General features: G+C 41.4%; 1 protein-coding gene and 1 long non-coding RNA gene across 12 annotated transcripts in view; both read right to left on the bottom strand.

Moving 5' to 3' along the window:
* LOC139970056 (uncharacterized) overlaps positions 1-23,194 on the bottom strand; it is a 107,302-nt gene that overhangs the window by 62,037 nt on the left and 22,071 nt on the right. The window lies entirely within an intron of this gene.
* Positions 12,304-14,531, bottom strand: LOC139970143 (uncharacterized). The gene is made up of 2 exons (XR_011794047.1): positions 14,270-14,531; positions 12,304-13,078 (listed from the first exon to the last, which is right to left on the bottom strand). It is a non-coding gene; the product is annotated as an uncharacterized lncRNA (long non-coding RNA).

The raw sequence follows: 23,194 nt of genomic DNA, 5'->3' as shown, positions 1-23,194 counted from the left end.
ATTCTACCCAGGCTACGGCCCTGATGTTTATATTTATTTTTATGATTTGTTGTTTCCGATGAAGTGAACGTGCCTAAATACCAAATAGTGCTTTTCAAATGTATTTATAATACCATACGTGTGCATGTTGTATATGTCTGGATAACTAGATAACCTTGTGTTCAAAGTTTAGATGTTTCCTTTTGGGTTTAAGTGTCAATCTGAATAATCATGATTAATGCTATAAGTTACATCAGGAGGTGAAATAGATAAGTCTTTTTAATTCAAGGCTAATCTTGTCAAATGTGACTTTTATTAAATATATTTATGAATGTCATATCAATTCAGGCACCAAACAGAAGTAAACCTGAAGATTTGTAGAGTCCGACCCCTGGACCACTGGCGGGGATTCGCCCCTGAACCCCACCCAAAAAGGCTTTGCGCTAAGTCGACTCCTTCGGTTTATTCATGTTTCCTATTTATGCCCCCTACCCCACCCAACTCTCAATTCGGATTGACGCTCCTGATCAGAGCATGATCGATTTTAGCTTAAAGCAGTTGGTTGTGTTTGTAGCTTTATCTCCTATGCCTATATACTGGTGAACTAATCACTGCCTGCTGTTAATTTGTAGTAATAACTGAAACAATATGTTCGCAAAACTCGAGTCTGTCACATCTCAAAACAAAGGAAGAAACTTTAAGCAGTATTACCCTAACCAGGGGCGTATCCAGGATTTTCTAACCCGGGGGCGCGAATTACTATCTAAGCGGAGCGCCACCATCGGTTGGCGCGCAGCGTACAAAAAAATTTCTGGTTTTGATACCACCCATATCACCGGAAATGGCACCTCTCGGGCTTGAAAATGACCAACCAGATGTACACTTTTTGCCTGAGAACCTTGCAAGTATTTCCCGATAGTTTTTTTCCATCCATAACCTTTTTGAAGATTGTCACCAGTCACAAATCATGTTCGACCTCATCGCATGTCCTGTGGATCATTGCTTTTTATAGGTGATTCTACGTCGCGGCCCACAATATCCGTCAAGCCCATTATTTGTTCAGAATTTGAAAATTCACATTTCTCATACCCATAATGTTGCACAAAATTTCATCTATGGACAACCAATATAGAAAAACCTCCTTCAACCCCTAACAGACCGGTCAAAATTGCACGAGTAGAGGGAAGTGTGATAAAGAATGTTGGTCAGAAATTTTCGAAAATTCAGACACAGTTAATTTATTGGTGTACAAATATTAAAACCCATGGGCGGCGATCCTGGGGGGGAGGTGGGATATATCCCCCCCATGAAAATGGGTGGGGGATGTAATACACCATATTCCCCCACCAAATGCCAGGGATAAGAATATTTTCATGCCTACATTTATGCATCATCGTTATTGTACGGCTCTTTTTTAGCTTCATTTCTCGCCTACCATAAACGCAGTGCGATCTTTTCAAATAAAGCGTCTTTATAAAGCAAGAATAGTTGACTGTAGGCTTCATTGGCCCTATAACAACAAAATGTATTACTGCGCCCACGGTATTGATATAGTACATACATGCACCCTCATAGTATTCATATCCATCGAGGTAAACTGATATTTCTCTGTAGCAGTTCGAGAATAGTGTTAGTGACTTCGTGAAAGATTTGTCGGTTCGGACATGGGAACTAACGGCATAAGAAGGTACTGGTACTTCAGGCCTACGAAATAGTGCTAATAATGCTAACGTTAGACATGCTGGCACAGAACAAGTATAGATACATTGGGCTTGCAGCGGAAAATGTCGATGTCGATGTCTGAATTGTATTTCAAGAACGATTTTTTGTCGAAAAGGATTGTTGAACTGGGCGTGTTGCTGTGGGGAAATGTTTAGTTCAGTGCAACCATGGAATTCTCCATGGAACAGAGCCTAATGCTGCTCGACGGGAATATAGCTATCACGTCAGGCTACAGGCAAGGTTATTGCTAGGTAACGGTTGCACGTCGTCTGCTGCTCTAAGCACGCATACACATTTACGTACTAGTTGGGTGAAATCATCATGCGTAATGGGGAGAGTAATATATTAGTACCACCCTGGAACACATCACATGACCCTCCATGCGTGTTACGCGCGCGCCCAATTGACATGAATCCTCCAGATTCATTTACCTCGATGATTCATATAGGCCCTATAGTAGGCCTACACACGTACATGTTCCCTCGAACAGCTGAGAATCTCATGTTACCACGGTAATGCTAAATACACATTTCACCTGGATGCCCTAGCAATCGGTACCTAGGAATGTAACTATGTGTAATTGTGTATTGCATGTGTATAGGCCTATAATAGCCTGCATGAGGCCATTTTCTTCATCGAATAATATCAAAGAGTTCTCGAACATTCTAACGTAGCGCCTGAAACAAGATTGACAGGGGCAATTTTCCCAAAATAACACCGGAAATTAAAGAAAAAGTATTTTGGATCCTGATTATGAGATATTTCGGACATGATATCCCTATTTTAAAGTTCGGTATATGCCGCTTGGAAACCTTGGAAAGTGCCGTTTCCAGCCATCTAGAGGGTTTGTTAATCCCAAAATTTTCTTGTACGCTTCGCGCCAACACATGGTGGCGCTACGCTTAGATAGTCAACAGAGCCGTATATAGAGAGAGTTTGGCCAACCATGTAACCGATTTGGATTGGTCGAGAGGGAAAACGCCCACACAGGGTGGTAAAATAGGTCCACTTGAAAACTTTATAGCAGGCGACACGCATACTCACAGTGTATAGACTATCGTTTGTGTACACGAAAAAAGTACGAAATTATGAAAGAAATGGTGCTGGGGATGCTGCAATCGGTCAGAACATGGATATTGTTGTTTGATTTTCCGACTGACCATAAAAGAAGAGGAATTTTTTGGAAGTAGAAAGAACAAGATGGAGATCTAATGAAAAAAAGTCTGTGTAGCACTAGGCCCATACTAGCCATAGGCCCTAGTGTGATACGAGTAATGTACAAGCAATGCGAGAATTTTACGTTCAGACTGGTTTCTTGTGAGGATACGCAGGAATAAATAGGCAGGAGAGAGTGCTGATTTCTACCACCGCTTGTTCTGGTGGCTGAGGGGTTTATTACTTCTTCTCTCACATAGCATGGTCGAGATTATATTATATGATTACGTAACAAAAAAAGGACGGTGCAGCACCTTCAGGTAACTTTCCTGAAAGATAATAAAAAGAGAAACAAAACATAAAAATAAAGTCACTTAAAATTGTGTACCAGACTAACTCTACTCTCTGTGACCCAATTAGGCTGGTTTCTACACTGTCTGAATAGCTACAATGAAAAGGGTAGAACTGGGAGCACCACTAGACTTAACACATAATAGTAATAATGATGAGATTGCGACATTTAAATCTCGGCACGTCTGCCTTACAATCTCTCTGTCCATTTATGGGCAGAGCATTACACTTATAAAACAATAACACAACTTATCTAGTCAATTACATCTCAACCAGTTCCCAGTACACAGAACGTGTAACTTATTACAGAATACATCGTTTAACAACTAATTGTGGTTACCACAGCAGCGAGAGACATTTTGTCCAAAACCAATATCAACAGAGGTGAATTTAATCTTAATCAGTGCTGGATAACACATAAAGTGGTGAATATAGAAAGAAAATACCTTAATGAATAATTAGATAATGTTACTCAAGCTCACTTGGGTGGCTCGCCTATTACGTACACATAAATTCAACGACAACATGGGCGCAGCCATCTTGTTTGTTATGAGAGGGCGCTCTATCGGAATATAGTACGAAAATACTTTATACACACTTAGTAATTCACCGTAAGGCACGCTTAGCCTAGACAATGAAACACACGAATAACACGATTCCCTCGAATACAACAATAACAAGACATGTGAACTTATAATAACATATTTTTAAGAGTACAGAACTTACTAAGCCCTTGAAAATACTCAAAATGAACTTGAATACCATCGTGATGCATTCTCGAAACAATAAACCTAGGCCTAATACACAATATCACGATAGGCTAACCCACGCTGAGAATAGGTCCACGTTGTACAAACTAAAATACAATTTGTGAGTCACAAACTCACTTATACTTCCCTATACTAACATGAGCAAAAGCTTAAATATAATATACATATAATTACCTCAATTACTTCTTAAAAAGCGACATCTTCAGCAATAAAACTCTACATTTCTAGAGAGCGTAATATTTGTTTCGTGTTCGTTGTAATGATAATGTGACAATGGGTACAGCAACGAACGCCGAAAGGGACAGATGTGCAACCAACACATGGCTCCCTGTGGGATGCACTACACTCCCCTGCTGAACTAAGTTTGTCCCCAAACTACTTAGGAATTAAACCTTAAACAACAATGAAAAACAAGATAGCAAATATTGAAACCGATCGTCAACCTTTATGGAAAACGAGAATATCGAGCACTGTGTCACAACAAATGCCGTAAAACAACTGTACTCAGCTACCAACTGGTGAGCTTAACTTGTAAGTATAAAACTCAAGTTTGAATTGCCACAGTACACAACAATATAATAGGCAGTTCAATACGATGCAAGGTGAAACGATCAACATGAAATAAAAGTATTGATAATACAGATGATAAATAATGCTGCCAAAATGCAACACAACTTACGACTTCAAAAACAATAGGATATCTTGTCAGCAAAACCAAAAACAATAAGGAAACTCTGACTAGAACTATGTGTACTTAACACTTTTAGGGACGTTGTATGGATTTGTATGTTGCCCCCGGTTCACTCTACAGCTACGACGCAGTCGTGGTTGCTCGTCATCGGATGAATAAAGAGAAGAATCGTCAGAACTGTCACTTAGGTATGATGTTGGAACCCTCAGTCGAGGCAAGGACATATCTCTAGTGTCGGTGTTGTTAGGAAGATTTCCATGGAGTAGTGGAACTGGTTGACTGGGTGATGGACAAGGACGTATTTCTCTCCTGTGAACCATTTTGTTTGGACCAGAGCCATCGGCGAGCTGAATTTCGTACACAGAGTTGTCGTTTGGACGGGATAGAACCTTATAGACATCAGCTCCCCACTCATCTGCAATCTTGTGTCTTCCCCGGGGGTGGCTTTTGGTGTATACGTTGGTACCCACTTCCAGTGGCTTGTCCTCAGCACGTTTGTCAAAGAGTCGTTTACGTGCTGCAGCCTGATGTTTTAGAGTCTCCCCTGCTTTCTTGTGGGCCATCTGGAGAGCTTCATTATGTTTGAAAATCCACTCATCTACTGAATCTGAGGTTTGAGAGTGGGGTTGACTCAACAAGAAATCTACAGGTAAAATAGGTTCCCTGCCATACATGAGATAAAACGGTGAAAACCCAGTTGAGGCATGAGGGGTACAGTTGTAAGCGTACAGTACTTCTGGTAAATACTCAGACCAGCGTCTTTTCTTGGAGGGTGGAAGTGTTTTTAACAGATTATGTAGAGTTCTGTTAAACCTTTCTGCTTGGCCATTACCCTCTGGGTAATAAGGGGTAGTTCTTGTTTTGGTTATGTTATGAATCTGACATAACTGTTGAATTAATGCCGATTCAAAATTCCTTCCTTGGTCAGAGTGCAATCGACGAGGGGCCCCGAATAGTAAAAACCAATGTTGGGCGAGCTTCTTAGCGGTGGTCTGTGCAGTTTGGTCTTTTGTTGGTATTGCCTGCGTGAATTTGGAAAATATATCCGTGATGATGAGTACATTTTCCTTACCCGCTGTATCCCGCTCCAGGAGAGTAAAATCAACTGCCACTATGTCATTTGGTTTGTTGGCCACAATACTTCTTAACGGTTCTCGGATCTTTGGTTGGTTCTTAGCACGAACACACCGATCGCATCCTTCGCAGTATGCTATTACATCACTGGATAGCTTTGGCCAGTAACAGCGCTGTTTTACCAGCAACGTCGTCCTCTTACCACCTTGGTGACCACACTGATCGTGACAAGCTTTCAGCACCTCTTCCCGTAAGACTTTAGGAAGCAACAGTTGGTTAGTGTTGCTTTCAGGACAAGTCCTATACAGTAAACCATCCATCTCGTGTAACTTATCCCATTGTTTGACCAGGAGAGACAATTCCTTATTCCGTCTCCGGTCAGTCATCGAAGGTTTGGTATTTGATAACCAACTTTCGTAGAATCGACTGATGGTGGGGTCTTTCTGCTGGAATTCTCTGAGATGTTCCCTAGAATATGAAGGAAATACTAGTGGTGACGTCACCGGGCAGTTGATTTCTTGCTTCGAACCAGAAATTGCTGCAACTGTGGCCATTTGTAGATCCTCAGGGACAATTGTGCACATGGGGGTACATTCAGTAGATGGAGCAATATCCTGGGTGTCGGACAAGGGCGGTATTCGGGAAAGGGCATCTGCTACGGTGTTAGATTTTCCAGGCTTGTAAAACGTCTTAAAGTCAAATGCAGCTAGGGCACCCACCCAGCGTTGAGAAACTGCATCCAGCTTAGCATTTCCCAGATGAGCTAGAGGATTACTATCTGTATATACAACAAACTTGTGCCCCAGCAAATACTCCCGAAATTTCTCTGTGACTGCCCACTTTAACCCAAGCAGTTCTAGCTTGAAACTGGAGTATTTATCCATGGTCTTTTCTGATCCACGGAGAGTTCTACTGGCAAAGGCAAGTACTCGCCGCTTTCCATCCTGCACTTGGTACAACACAGCTCCCAATCCGCATAGTGACGCATCTACTTCCAGTTCGAATGGCAAGGTGTAATTTGGGTATGCCAACACAACATTCTCACATAATTTCTGCTTCAGAATTTTGAAAGCCTCTTGGTGTTCGTCGGACCACGTAAAAGGAACAGTCTTAGTACTCTTCTGTTGATGCAGGCAGGTAGAGACCAAAGTGTGAAGTGGTTTGGCCGTTTGTGAGAAATTATACACAAACCTCCTGTAAAAAGAACAGAATCCTAAAAAGGACCGAAGCTCTTTAACATTCCGCGGTGCAGGCCAGTCTTTAACTGCCTGGATCTTGTCTGGACTTGGCATCACCCCAGCACGGGTTACTTTGTGACCAAGATAGGTCACTTCACTCTGGAAAAATGTACATTTGGACGGCTTGATCTTCAGACCTTGTTGTTTCAATCTATCAAACACCCGCTGCAGATTGGTCAAGTGATCTTCAAAGGTCTTGGAATACACTAATATGTCATCCAGATAACATAATACAGACTGGAAAAACTGGTCATGAAGGCAAGTCTGCATAAGGCGTTGAAACGTACCTGGGGCATTTGATAATCCAAACGGCATGCGGTTGAATTCATATAAGCCGAACGGCGTAATGAAACCTGTCTTATGTCTGTCTGTCTCTGCCATGGCAACTTGATGGTACCCGGAAAGGAGGTCAATAGCAGAAAACCACTGAGACCCATGCAGTGCGTCGATTGAATCCTCTATCCTTGGGATGGGGTAGGCGTCTTTAATTGTTTTCTGATTGAGTTTCCGGTAGTCAACACACATTCGAAGGCTACCATCTGTTTTCCGTACTAGAACAATTGGAGAGGCATAAGGGCTGGTACTTGGTCTAATTACTCCCTTGTCTAGCAATTTCCGAATGTGTTCCCTTACTTCTTCCCATTGGGACGGTGGAATACGACGGAATGGTTGTCTGACAGGTACTTCATCGGTGAGAGGTATCTTGTGGGAGACACCTTCTGCATTGCCCAGGTCATCATCTGATGAAGCAAATATCTCAGCATTTCTCCGTAGAAGGTCAACAGCTTTGTTTCTTTGATCTTCTGTCAGGCTATCAGGGAGAGGAACTTTCCAGCAGGGCTCTCTCTGTGCAGTATCAACTGAAGCATGTACATGCTGCACACTCGACTTTACTTTTGTGACAGATAGTGAGTCATCATGAATAACAGATGGGACTTCCAGCTTTCCCAGAGGCGTTCGGGGCTGTGAGCCCTGTTGCTCTTTAACTGGACCACCCAGTACCTGGCTCACGGAACTGGGCGAGCTTAGTTTCCCGATGGCACATTAATTGGAGTTGGGCTCTGGCATTCTGATGCATAATGCCCCATCTGGTGACAACGTCTGCATTCTATGTCTTTCCTGTCAGGTCTGGGCCGCCCCCTACCTTTATACCGTTGACCCTCTCTCTCTAATCTTTCTAGTCGTGAAACGATCTCTCCTTGCTGCACCCTAATAGCTTCCATGATATCAGACTGGGTCTGGACAGTGCTGGCAAGTTTCTCTACCACAGCAGAAAGTTGGTGAGTAGCAGCTTCCGTACTATTAACAGCTGCTCGTCGAGTACGCCTCGGTACGAAATCGCTTTCCTCTTCCGCCAAATCAAGTGCCCAGTCTCTTAATTTAATGAAGGTTATTCCTTTATCTTCTTTCATGAGCCTCTTCAACTCCCGTCGCAGCACTCCATCTAACAATCCGTCCCGAAACTGTTCTTTGATGGCAGTTTCAGGTTTGGGGGCGCCAGGGATCTTTGCAAATTCATCTGCGAGAGCCATCAATCTGAAAGCAAACTCAGATACAGTTTCACCATCTTTCTGCACACTACTACAGATTTCCCGCATCACCGAACCTTGACTCCTCCGTTCTCCAAAGGTCTCACAGAGTGTACGGAGGATGGCATCTGCATCGGAGGACACTTTATCTGGCTGGTGCCTAATTTCTTGCCTGGCAGCTCCGGCTAGGTACGTCATGACAAATTCAGTTGCATCGGTCCCTTGCAACCTTCTCAACTTCAATGCTGTACGGATGTCCTCCACAAAGGTCATCACTGGCAGGCCATCGGTCCCGGTGAAAGTACGCAGCTTCCTTTCACTGGGCAAAACGTATACCGTATTAGGTTGCGCATCTGGTTTTCCCACCTTTGCTCTAGCCAGTTCCGCCGCCAGCCCATCCAACTGCTTCTGGAGGTCCTTAAGTGCCCTGGACGACATACTGCCACCGCCCTTTATCTCGTTGATGCCTTATTTGTTCTGCATGTATCCCACTTCTGACACCATTTGTGAGGATACGCAGGAATAAATAGGCAGGAGAGAGTGCTGATTTCTACCACCGCTTGTTCTGGTGGCTGAGGGGTTTATTACTTCTTCTCTCACATAGCATGGTCGAGATTATATTATATGATTACGTAACAAAAAAAGGACGGTGCAGCACCTTCAGGTAACTTTCCTGAAAGATAATAAAAAGAGAAACAAAACATAAAAATAAAGTCACTTAAAATTGTGTACCAGACTAACTCTACTCTCTGTGACCCAATTAGGCTGGTTTCTACACTGTCTGAATAGCTACAATGAAAAGGGTAGAACTGGGAGCACCACTAGACTTAACACATAATAGTAATAATGATGAGATTGCGACATTTAAATCTCGGCACGTCTGCCTTACAATCTCTCTGTCCATTTATGGGCAGAGCATTACACTTATAAAACAATAACACAACTTATCTAGTCAATTACATCTCAACCAGTTCCCAGTACACAGAACGTGTAACTTATTACAGAATACATCGTTTAACAACTAATTGTGGTTACCACAGCAGCGAGAGACATTTTGTCCAAAACCAATATCAACAGAGGTGAATTTAATCTTAATCAGTGCTGGATAACACATAAAGTGGTGAATATAGAAAGAAAATACCTTAATGAATAATTAGATAATGTTACTCAAGCTCACTTGGGTGGCTCGCCTATTACGTACACATAAATTCAACGACAACATGGGCGCAGCCATCTTGTTTGTTATGAGAGGGCGCTCTATCGGAATATAGTACGAAAATACTTTATACACACTTAGTAATTCACCGTAAGGCACGCTTAGCCTAGACAATGAAACACACGAATAACACGATTCCCTCGAATACAACAATAACAAGACATGTGAACTTATAATAACATATTTTTAAGAGTACAGAACTTACTAAGCCCTTGAAAATACTCAAAATGAACTTGAATACCATCGTGATGCATTCTCGAAACAATAAACCTAGGCCTAATACACAATATCACGATAGGCTAACCCACGCTGAGAATAGGTCCACGTTGTACAAACTAAAATACAATTTGTGAGTCACAAACTCACTTATACTTCCCTATACTAACATGAGCAAAAGCTTAAATATAATATACATATAATTACCTCAATTACTTCTTAAAAAGCGACATCTTCAGCAATAAAACTCTACATTTCTAGAGAGCGTAATATTTGTTTCGTGTTCGTTGTAATGATAATGTGACAATGGGTACAGCAACGAACGCCGAAAGGGACAGATGTGCAACCAACACATGGCTCCCTGTGGGATGCACTACATTCTGTAATTACATTCATGGCAATTCTCTCTCGTTTTACGATCCGCAAATTCGATATCATTATGCCAGCTCTCCTAATCATAGGCATGGCAGTTTCAGTCGCACATATAGTTATCCTAATTCCTAGTTATTGTATGCCTAGCCTAAAAAAGTATGTTTAATGTAAAAGGGTGGGCTAGCCTCTAGGCCCTAATCCTTAGTTAAGCCTGAAGCATAAGTTAAGCTTGGGCTTAGTTAGACCTGGACCATTCTTGCTATTACTACAACTGTTATAGCACATTACATAATATGGCACAGTATAAGGCCCAATTAAACTAGGCCTAAGGAAAACAAAGTAGCCTAGGCCTAAACTAGTTAGGCTAGGTGTATACTCATTGGCAACTTGTGGGCTGTGTACACATACAGGCCTAATTATATAGACCCTTTTAGTATGCCATAAACAAGTGCCCAAATGGTTAAATGATCTTGGTTTGTGTTAATTGTCAGCATTGGCCTAGCCTTTTTAGGCTAACATGAATTCAGCCTAATTTGTTCTTCTTCAAAATTATAGCCTAGGCCTTGATTTAATTTGGATGCAGTCAACTATCATTTATCAAAGTAGCAGGGGCCTAGGCTACGTTTCAAAGACCACTAGGCCAAGGCTAAGTATGGTACTGGTAGCCTAGCCTTAGTCATGTTTATTGCAAAGACTACCCTACACTCTTGTCTTGGTCACTGAATTATCTTAAGAGCCCTGTCACCACATGTTGATAAAGAAATGTTCAAACTATTGCGTAGGCCTAGCTTAGGCAATGCACGGTTTCGTTTGACTGTTTTACAGGAAGACTTGAAAAGTTAGTGTTAACTGGTATTTCATTAATAAGCAAAACTGTCTGTGCATTCCAATGGAGTGCAAATTAAGAGGGGGGGGGGGGGATGCAGTATGATACACCTTTCAAGTTTTAACACATTATAAATGCACTTATGCCAGAAAGTCATTGTATCAGTAACTCCTTATTCCCTTTATTGACACCCACATTGACAATTGAAGTTAAAAAAATCTTTTTAAATTATCTTTAGACAGTAAATTTTAACTCCCTGAATTTCAGGACTTTTTTTACAAATCAAAGGTGACATGTGCTCTGAAGAAAAACTCCTAACATAAAAAGCCACAGTTAGCAGACTGTGATAAAGACGAACCTGGTGAGTGACTACTAGACTGAAATCCAGTTCCTGCAACCACAGCAATAAAGTCTTTGTTTTAATCAATGCACTTGTGTGTTTGAAACTTTCAAATGGACACTCAATGGCAGTTGGTTAAGATATAAGGTTTTACCTTCATCATGGAGAGTTGAAGGGAATCTGCCTCATCATCTGAATAATGGACTCAAGGATAGCAACAAATCATGATTGGTTAATGATTTTGAGCAAGTAAATATCTGGCAATTTGAAAGTTTGTATTATTTTTTTACATATTATTTAAGCTGTTTAGCTCACACACAAGCAAATGATCAAGTGACAACAACCGATGTAGTATATGTAAAGGTATTGAAGACTCGCCCTAAACCGCATGCCGCGCTCTGAAAAAGTTTACTTTCCGTTGCTTGCAAGTGAAGTTTTTTTTGTGTCGCTACAAAATGCAGACAGTAATGAAACCTGATACCTTGTTATCTTTTATCTAGACCTGAGATGTCCACGCTGCTATGTGCACTGTGTTGTGGGTATTGACCGTGATGTGTGTATGGACTGTACACTAATGTCTATTTACAGATGGTAGCAAGTTGTGTGTGTATTTTCTGGGATCAATGGTGGTGTCTAACACTTCTGTTACACCGCATTCGAAACTAGGTCAGATAACCGGCATGAGACGTTTCTTTGTGCGGGAGTCTTCACACCCTTTAAGGAGAAGTATTTATATCCCATTAATAGAGAAAGAATTATGTTTCAATTGGTAGCATGCAACTTAAAATTTTGCAAACATTAGATACAATCAAACAATAACAAGGTTCATTTACAAGGTAATCTACTGCCCTTTATTTCACATTAGTCTGTCACATCAGAAGGTCACAGCTTTCAATAATTATACAAACAAATTCCCTTGATGGGTGCTTCGTTAGATTCCTGCAATTTTCAAGTTTATCAATGTAATAAGTTCTGAATGTGGCAATGTGGAGAAGCTTTGGGATAATCTGTGGATAAGACTGCCAGACTATCAACAAGATTCCACATCCATGCAACTCCAACTGTTTCCTTCACCTCCTTGCAGATGTACCACATGTCCAAAAAAAAGTCAGCATTGGTTAATGTAATTAAAATCTGGCTTCCTCCTGAGCTGGCAAATACACATGAATTGTCAAGTACAGAGGTCAGTGTGAAACCACTGAAAGATCTTCTCAGCTTTCAAGAAAACAAAGACTTGAAGCCAAATTGACAGAGGCCACACTGATACCATTCCACTCTCATAAGATGAACACTTCATTTTGCTTCTGCGATGCAGTGCCTGGTAGACTGTGAGGGTCACCCAATGGATGTTTTAACAACTGCCTGGTTTATAGAGCTCTGCAACAGATAATTCATCCTGATGTCTAGTCATCATCCTGTCATGGCCTTGAGCAAGTTGAACCCACTTCAACACAAAGCAGCTATTGAATTCTTGTCTAGGTACTGTCAAATCCACATCACCATCATTGCTGGTTCCAGCTACGTCGACCATAATAAAAGAGTACAATGAGGGTTTTTTAATTCACCCAACAGAGCTTGCATTCCAGTACCTTTGGGCAGCTGAAAAGATATTCAGAAATTGTTATATAAGTGTGTTTGTATGCATGCATATGTGTGATTTTCTTGCTTTACAGAACAGCTCCATTTTGATAAGCTATGTAACGTGGAAACCTGCCAATCATATGTTTGAAATAGGACAGGCTGAAACGATTCTTAAATGAAAGCTTAACGACTTCTTGCATTTTTATACATCACTGTTCAGGTAAGGCCAATAAGGGCAGTATGAAGAATAAGTAACAATTAATAATTATCATTATGGCCATTTGCTGTCTGCATAATAACAAACTGAATGATGTCATCAGCCCTGTGCTCAGTTGACAACACTGACAAGTAGGCACACTATGTCAGTGTGATCCATGAAACCTTATTAAGGACATGACCGTATAGTATATATGTTAATGGAAAATACATAAGCTACAACATACACCAGTATTCAGTTGTTGCAGGTTTTTTTTTTCTCGACAGACCCATTCAATCTGTTGCACCTACTATAGCATAGTACTACATTCCTGAGAAATTAACACCACAATATCAGTCTTAGGTTTGCCCACAGACTCCCAACTATTGCTAACTCCTACACTCAAGTATATAGTTTAGTTTAATAGAAAAAAAGACCAGGAGAGACATTCAAGTCCCCATTAAGGACCCTAAGGCTATACGAGAGGAATAAAACCGAGGACAACAAATGTCATACCCAATTACAATGCTTAATGTACTCATCCAAAGTATTCTTAAACCCATTCACACTACTTGCAATTCAACCTTCTCAGGCAAACCATTCCATCCATTCACAACCCTTGTATAAGTTGTATTAGACTTTAGAGAAAAAGTTATGCCGAATATTAATCCTACTATGTAACTTCTGGAGTTTAATACAATGACCTCTGGTACAACTACTTTTGGCAAACCTGAAAAGATCAGTGAAGCATAAATTGTCATTTTATGTGTAGGCCTACTTTATTTAATTGAAGGATCTATTAATGTAGGCCTGATGCTATAGTTGTGCGTCTGTAATCTAGCCTAGCCAGGACTGTGATGTGTGCTTTTCGTTTGTATGACTAAAGTAGGACTAGTAGTATGAGGCGTAAAATAAAACAAGTGTAATGACAGGTTTTCAGCTAGTTTTCTGTGCATTTCAGGTGTGAAGGTAAACGTAAATGTCATTAACTAACGCATACTCTAATTCATTACCTGATATCCATTTTGTTCCTCGTATGCCTGTCAAAATCTGACATTCTGAGTCGCTTCGTTTGTTCGCAACGAGCACAGTGTGCAAAGCTGCTATATATTGTGTGTGGTGTTTTTCGTGTTTCGCGCAACTGGTAACGACAACTGGACCTATTTTGATGCCCATGGTTTGCGTGTGACGTCACAAATCGCCAGTTGGCCAAACTCTCTCTATATACGGCTCTGATAGTCAACAAGGTCATATCCCCCCACTCGGAAGTACGGATCGCCGTCCATGTTAAAACCTCTTATAACTGCTATTACAAAACTTGGTTGAGGGAAATGAAAAAAATAGCAGATATTTCCGAAACCGAACACTACACACCTAGGCGTAGGAGTCGGGGGGGGGGGGGGGGCTGCAGCCCCTAATTCGCCATTTCTAATGTAAAAGAGTGTTTTGACATAATTGGACCTCCATGCCTTTTTCTCCATCAACATAAGACATTTCGTTGTTTACATTAGCATCCCGCGGTACACTGCGCAACTTTCACGGACCGTACGGTACACGATGGTATGCGATGTAGGGTAAATAACCGATGCTTGTTTATATGATATTGACCATAACATGTTGAACGCGCGCAGAGCGCGCAAAAACTTTTGATTATTATTTCGGGCAAGTCGGACAGTTTTGAGGCTGTTTATCCTGGAACTCCATTTTCATGCTCACTGATATGATGTGATATCTGCTGTGGTTGCTTTACAAATTCGAACACGCGCGTAGCGAGGAATTTGCCAAGGGAGGGGCGAAGCCTGTAGGCAAATTATCTAAGCGTAGCGTTCAAGTAAATTTTGGCCGAAAATGCCTCCCAGATCGCTGGAAACGACACTTCCCAGGCCTTGTAAGTTGCATCTAAGCACTTTCTATTTTGAAATTACTGGCGATATCATAAAAAAAATATGCTGAAGAGTGGGGGGGGGCGGTCGCCCCCTTCCCGAAATGCGTCATGTTCCCCGACGACACGGTCGAGTTCGAGACCAGCCACAGTTGGTTTCATAGCACAATTCTACAATTGTTTAAGGCGTATATACACACACACGCCTTATGATAGACCATATATAGTATATAGATCATGAGTGAGAGAGGAAAAATGGAAACGTCAAAAATGGAGTTGTCGGTGTAAGGGGTAGGGTGAGGCAAACGCCCCTTCCGAAATCCTTGATCCGTCACTGGCTACCCTGTGTATATAATAGGGACCAGCGCTGTAATGATGTCACTGTTCCTCTTTCTCTTCCCGGTGTCTTGGCGTTTTTCTTCTACTCCCTCTTTTTCTCCTTTTTCTCCCTTTCTTCTTTTTCTTTTCCCTTCCTTCCTCTTCTCCTCCTCTTTTTGCCCCTCTTTTTTCCTTTTTCTTCTCCTTTTTTCTCTCCTCCTTTTCTTACCCGGGGGGCGCGCGCCCCCAACGCCCCCTCCCTGGATACGCGCCTGCTAGTAACAATCCGGTGTTACCACCCGCCACTATATCGGTTAGTAGCGTTCGGGGGTGGGAGTGGGGATTTTAATGCATTTGTCTATGGAACGCGAAAAGGGCAAACTAAGTTTAGACAACGACGTAAGTTTAGACAACGGAATTTTAGACAACGTGAGTTTGAGCAACAGCATGGTGAAACAGCAGCAACAATTTTAGTTTAGGCAACAACAAACTTAGATTAGACAACGAAATCAGTTTGCCCTTTTCGCGTTTACGTTGTTGACATCGGCGCTGTTCAACAATTGCTTTACCACGTGGGCTTCATATGATTACTATACGCAGGGGGTTGGTTCTTGCTGCCTGGGTTTAGGAAAACAGTCCCGTGGACAAGGCCGCCTTTGTTCTTCGCATATACGGGAAGTTCCTAGAGGAGCAAAGTGGGCGGGGTCAGCTCATGTAAGTAGCATGGTGGAGAGCGTTTACCGGTTTGTAATTGGGTTGGGATACATGTCAATCTTACTGACTATTTCGTAATTGGTCAGCAAATTAACGACGTGTATGTATATACAGCGCAAGTTGAATTTCGCGCGAATAACCCATATTTTTATTTCACGTGATTGGGCAATAACGTAAGTAGACAACGGAACCAACTTCAGACGACAACGTAGGTTTAGACAACAACGTAAGTTTAGGCAGCAACGTAAGTTTAGGCAAAAACGTAAGTTTAGGCAGCAACGAAAGTTTAGACAACAACGTAAGTTTAGACAACAACGTAAGTTAAGACAACAACGTAAGTTTAGACAACAACGTAAGTTTGAGCAACAACGTGATAAAACAGCAGCAACAACTTTAGTTTAGACAGCAACAAACTTAGTTTAGACAACGAAATATGGTTTCCCTTTTCGCGTTCCATATTTGTCCACCAGGAATGTTGAAATTAGACAAGAAGTTGGCGGATTTGATATGAGAGAATGGAGTATTACATTTATATAATTAAGTGCTTAGACACGATTGAGGTGTTGGTTATGATATGTAATATTTCATAACTTGGTCTGAACATGACACAGAGGTACACAATGTATAAATGAGCACCTTTATCTGCCTCGATTTATTTTAATTCCTCTCCTGACTCGCGAACAGCGGGGATATAGTCTCATGATGAAAATGAAGCTTGCATACGAAGACATGCCTAGATTAGTGAAACTTCATCTTTCACCTTTTCACACCCCCCCCCTCCCCAACGTCTCCCATCTCCATTTTATACGCTCATTTCAAAGAAAGTGAATGACTTGTAGATTTGAGGCCTAAGTTAGGGCTGAGGAAGTATCGTACATGAAATGTGTAGCATTCGTTCATTTTGCTCTGTAATAACGAGGGGGCTCCCTAATTATAACAAGGTTCTCTCTCGAAGACAGATGTCTAATTACAGTACGGAGCTCAATATGCAACAGCTCCCTAATTATAGCAGGGAGATATCTCAAAGTAAGCTCCCAAATTATAGCAGAAAGCTCTATATGTAACAGCTCCCTCATTATACTAGGAAGCTCTATATGTAACAGCTCCTCAATTATAGCAGGTAGCTCTTCCCAGGGACAACTCCCTAATTATAGCAGGGAGCTCTTCTCAGTAACAGCTTCCTAATTATAGAAGGGATCTATTCTCAGTGACAGCTCCCTAATTATAGCAGGGAGCTCTATATGTAACAGCTCCCTAATTATACCAGGGAGCTCTATATGTAACAGCTCCTCAATTATAGCAGGTAGCTCTTCCCAGGGACAACTCACTTATTATAGCAGGGAGCTATTCTCAGTGACAGCTTCCTAATTACAGCAGGGAGCTCTTCTCAGTGACAGCTCTCTAATTATAGCAGGGAGCTCTATATGTAACAGCTCCCTGATTATGATTAATTAATTACAATTATGATATACACTCATTATATATTATGACAGATCAAGTTATACCAAAGAACTCAGTGACAGCTCCCTTTCTCTTCATTCCGTGACAGTTCCTTGCAAGGTATGAAGCAACACCTTTATGATTAATTAATTACAATTATGATATACACTCATTATATATTATGACAGATCAAGTTATACCAAAGAACTCAGTGACAGCTCCCTTTCTCTTCATTCCGTGACAGTTCCTTGCAAGGTATGAAGCAACACAGACACTACATTGTATGACCCGATAGTCATGTACTACAGCTCTTTGCAGGGGTCATAGACAGGTACGCGTGCGCAGGATTTCAAAAGTGAAGGACACATTCAAACTTGCCCATTGATGGATTAAGTTAGGAGCCTGAACCATTCCAAAAAGGACTAGATGTGAACCAAAGATTTCATAAATGAGAGGATGATGCCCCGTGGTCATTCAAGCCGACTATCACGTAGCGGGTCTAGGGTCCAACCACCCTCCCCACCCCCAATAAAAGTTCAGACGTCAATTGGTGCATTTTGAGGCGTATTTAGAATATAAATGTCATCCATATAAGTATTTCTAAGCGCAAGGCTTTGCTAATACAAGGTTGAAAAAGAGACATGGATTACTGTAGCAGTGGTGTAATTATGCACCGGCTGAACGCCACAACAATTCCGTGAAGGACGATGGGCGGTCGACCACCCTTCCCCCCTCCCCCTACCCCTCCCCCTTTGGCTTGCCATTGTTTGTGGAGAATATACCATACACAAGGGTTATCGTTAACTGTCGTTACTTAATTTATTATAATAATAATAATGAACCGTACTTATATTGTTGACAATTGTTACGACAGATTTTCTTAGTTAGTATTGCTTGCCTATACAAGCTATATTATGTGGTCTGACCGAATGACGTCATATTTGCCTACTGTGTATGTAATGGGTCAAAATGCTGACTGGAGATTGAATAAAACAATCGTCCCAACCTTAAACTTAAATGACTTCTCACATCACTTTACAATAGCAAGCCTAAAAAGAGTCTATAGGTAGGGATTGCTAGGGTGTAATGGACCTTCCTTCAGAGGCAATCACTCGATTTATAAAGGGATTTAATTGGTTTTCTTGGTGGTGTCCGACATAAATGGTACTGCTATGGTTGAATCTTTTTTTCCTGATTAATAACCAATTTTACTCTGCAGAACAAGGTATTTACGTTGTCTTTTTCTTTTAAAGAATTCCTCAAGCGGCTGAGTGACCAATATATTAGTGAACTTTGTATGATGTATGGGCCAGCGACTGTATAATTCGGTTATGTCTATGACTTATACCCAACCATTCATAATTCATGTTCGCCTTTACATACAGAACATTTACGCGAAAGGTAATTTAAACCATAATTCACTGAATAAGATGTATTTATACCCTCTCATGTGTATGTATCTGGTTGATGATTAGCTTTCTAGTCACTTCGCCCAACAACCATTTCGCCCAACCAGCCTGGTCATTTCGCCCAACCAGCCTGGTCATTTCGCCCAACCATCATAGTCATTTCGCCCAACCAGCATGGTCATTTCGCCCAACCGTATTGGTCATTTCGCCCAACCTTATTTTTACTAATATTCAGTCAGAATAATATTACTTTTTCTATTCCACTAGTTCAATTTGATTTATTTTGGGTTAGGTTACTTCGTAATAGGTAAATAAAATAGTGAGGTCCGCTGGATATCGATCGGAGTCTGAGCAGTTATTTCGGGGTTTATGGGAGGATTACACCACTTTAGGCGTTAACGCATACAATGGAAGTTATATTATTATCCAAACAAAGGGGAATCGGTCTTCATAAAAACCTATCAAGCCTAACCCCTAAAACACTGATCCATCCTACTGACTAACAATTCCCGAACGTTTCCTTATTAAATTGAAAAAAAATATATAAACCCGTCTGTAATATTGAATTACTATATTTAATCAATGTAACCACTTTATCAATGTAACCACATATGTTATCACATATGTATACATCAATTTAACCACGACTTCAAGTTTCCTTAATACTCGGTTCGTATCCCGTAACGTTAACAATTCCCGAACGTTTAATATATCAAACCTATCAAACCTAACCCATAAAACACTGAGCCATCCTCAAGATTCCTTAATATTCGGTTCGTATCCTGTAACGTTAAAAATTCCCGAACGTTTCCTTACTAAAGTTATAGAAAGTAAAGGACTTCAAGTTTCCTTAATATTCCTTAATATTCGAACGTTTACTATCAAACCTAACCCCTAACACACTGATCAATCCTCAAGTTTCCTTTGTATTCGGTTCGTATCCTGTAACGTTAACGATTCCCGAACGTTTCCTTTTGAAATATCATATTTATTCAAGTTTGGGCGAAATGACCAGATTGATTGGGCGAAATGACCAGGCTGGTTGGGCGAAATGACCAGGCTGGTTGGGCGAAATGACCAGGCTGGTTGGGCGAAATGACCAGGCTGGTTGGGCGAAATGGTAAGGTTGGGCGAAATGGCAGTTGGGCGAATTGGTTGTTGGGCGAAGTGTCCTGCTTCCGTTTGTTCTATCTTTCCTTACATTCAGTGCATAGCCATGTACACGCAGTAGTTTAATATCATGGAATTGGATTGCGTTGAAGACGGAGTGTTCTTGTGACGTGAATTAGTATAATAACACAAAGGTGATATTCGTTGTACCGAATGACTGAATACCTGGAGTGTCAAAGGGAGGTGTATGAGTCGGAAGGGGAGGCCGGAGGGAAGAAGAGGGATGGGGATCATCACCAGTGGCGGCGGAACCGGGGGGCTTGGGGGGCTCAGCCCCCCAATGAAAAAGTTGAGGGGGCAAATGCATGATAAGCCCCCCCGCCCAATATTTACCATATTTTTCAATGCATACTTGTTACCCATTTGTTGACATTAAGAAATGCTTTCTGTTTTTTCTTATGACATTTATTTAAGTATTGCATTTAATTGCAAGTAGCAAGGGCGTAGGAACTGGGGGGCTGGGGGGGGGGGGGCGCCAGCCCCCCAGTGAAAAATGTGGAGGGGCGGAAGTATCATTCCGCCCCCCCCGCTTCGCAAGTCAGAAAACCCCTTTTTCATTCCAAATGAGAAAAAAAAATCTCATTTGGAGCACCAAATTGCATCTAAGGCCTGGTGAAAATACAAAATTAAGTTTACAAAATGGAGTGGGTGTTAAAGTGTGCTATATTGCACCAAATTGCATCTGAGGCTACTTGGAAATGCAAAAAATTCCAAAGGGGGAGGGGGACACCCCCTCCACTTAGACCCCTCCCCCAGGCCGGCCATCAGTCTTCAGCCCCCCACTCAAAAGTACCTTCCTACGCCACTGGCAAGTAGTAATTTACTACACTCAAAAACGTCTTTGCGAGTACACTACGAGTAATAGCTACTCTCTTAAAACACCATCGAATATACAGATTACAATGTTTTTACAGATTTTTACGTGCAATCTGAGAAATTGCAGGCTTGAGACCCATATTTTAGGGCTGGGTATTCGCAGCATGAAACAATCGGGAAGTGCCGTTTCCGGCCATCTGGGGTTTTGAAAAACCCAAAATTTTCTTGTACGCTCCGCGCCAACCGATGGTGGCGCTCCGCTTAGACAGTCTCCACACATTAGCCCCCCCAATAATTTTCCCGTTCCGCCGCGCCTGATCATCACATCTTCCTTAGTTCACTTGTTAGATGAAGACATTCTTCAGTGTCGAGGACACCAGGTTTTTTCGAGATAATCGTCAAAACTTCATGACAAACGTTACGATTTCTATAAAGCGTGGAAAGTTGCGATATCAGTCTAAATTGTTCTATAAGAAAAATCAAATATCAGAAATATAACCACAAAATGTCAAGATATAAAATCGTTTTTGTTTTCGAAAATAATAGTCAAAAGTCGAGGTATAAGCAGGGTTAATTCGACCAAGAATGTTTTAAAAAAAAATCTGGGATCAATGTTCCTTCTGAGCAACCCTCAGATATTATATTGCGTACTTGGTAATAACAGTTGGAGCGGATGTTAACACCTGGTACAGATAAAACCAACAGAAAAAAGGAAACCTAGGCAATAATGTTTCATACTATAATGTTTATCTCTATTCCAGTTTCGATAATTTCAAGGGGTGGCAGACAAATATTTGAGGGCCTATTGCCGTATAGACCCTTCTGCTCCTCCCCTGCCCTCCATTATGATACAAGATTAGTCTCTGTACAGAGTAAGTAAATCTTTGATTTTGTATTAACATTATATTTGCGTATTAAGAGAGTAAACGTACACCGGTTTTACACTGAATTTCAGTTACTGCCCAGTGTATATGACTGGGGGTGGCAGACAAATACTTGAGGGCCTATCCCCCTAGCTACCCCTCTACTCCTGCCCTCCATAACGGTACAATATTACTTCAGTTGCTGCCCAGTGTATATGATTACTGTTGTAGAAAAGAGTAGCCTCCATAGCATTGTAACAAGAGCTCACTGAAACACGTCATTCACAGGACCCGAAGCACTTGATAAAGATGTCTCGTTAAACATCGGTCGTTGATTATCATTAGGCTTACGTCTAGAATGACTATATAAGCTGCTGTTATGTTATACGCTTGACATGAGCGAAAGACTTGTGACTTGACTCAAGGGCGTAGGAACTGGGGGGCTGGGGGGGGGGGGGGCGCCAGCCCCCAGTGAAAAATATGGGGGGCGGAAGTATCATTCCGCCCCCCCCCCCCCGCTCCGCAAGTCAGAAAAACCCTTTTTCATTTCCAAATGAGAAAAAATCTCATTTGGAGCACCAAATTGCATTTAAGGCCAGGTGAAAATGCAAAATTCTTTACAAAATGGAGTGGGAGTTGAAGTGTGCTATATTGCACCAAATTGCATCTGAGGCCACCTGGAAATGCCAAAAAAATCCAAAGGGGGAGGGGGACACCCCCTCCCTTAGACCCCTCCCCCAGGCCGGCCATCAGTCTTCAGCCCCCCCCCCCCCCCCACTCAAAAGTACCTTCCTACGCCACTGACTTGACTTGACAAACATTGGCTTGATGAAAACACTGTGATAAATTCAGCTCAAAGTTCAGCTAACAGTAAAATTAAATCAATAACGTGTCACCCATAGTAACTTGATTATAAATTATTAAAGCAATAGACGTTTTCAGTCGTATAAACCAGTGATTTCCATAACAGAAAACGAAACGTGTTTCACTTGTTACATATCGGATCATGAGAAAAGGGGACATTTCAAATAACAAGGCTTTCTGTTCTTTCAATTCTGTTTGTTTTTAGTTCTTAATATGAATATATTTATTTTCGTATCTACCTTCGTTTTCATAACTTACTATATAAATATTAACATCTTTTCACAGCTAACCTACCTTTCGTAATCAGGAACTTGCTTGCCTATTGTTATAGCTATTTACTTGGCCTGTACCATAAACTAAATTTATAACGTACTTTACTACCGTTGTATGACAGTCACTGTTTACACAACAAACAAATACAAAGATCGTGTAAAGGTAAGTTGGTCTGACGTTTCGATCCTA

Source organism: Apostichopus japonicus, chromosome 7 (genome assembly GCF_037975245.1).
Source record: "Apostichopus japonicus isolate 1M-3 chromosome 7, ASM3797524v1, whole genome shotgun sequence".
In the NCBI taxonomy this organism is placed as follows: Eukaryota; Metazoa; Echinodermata; class Holothuroidea; order Aspidochirotida; family Stichopodidae; genus Apostichopus; species Apostichopus japonicus.
This window is presented reverse-complemented; position numbering and strand designations above follow the sequence as displayed.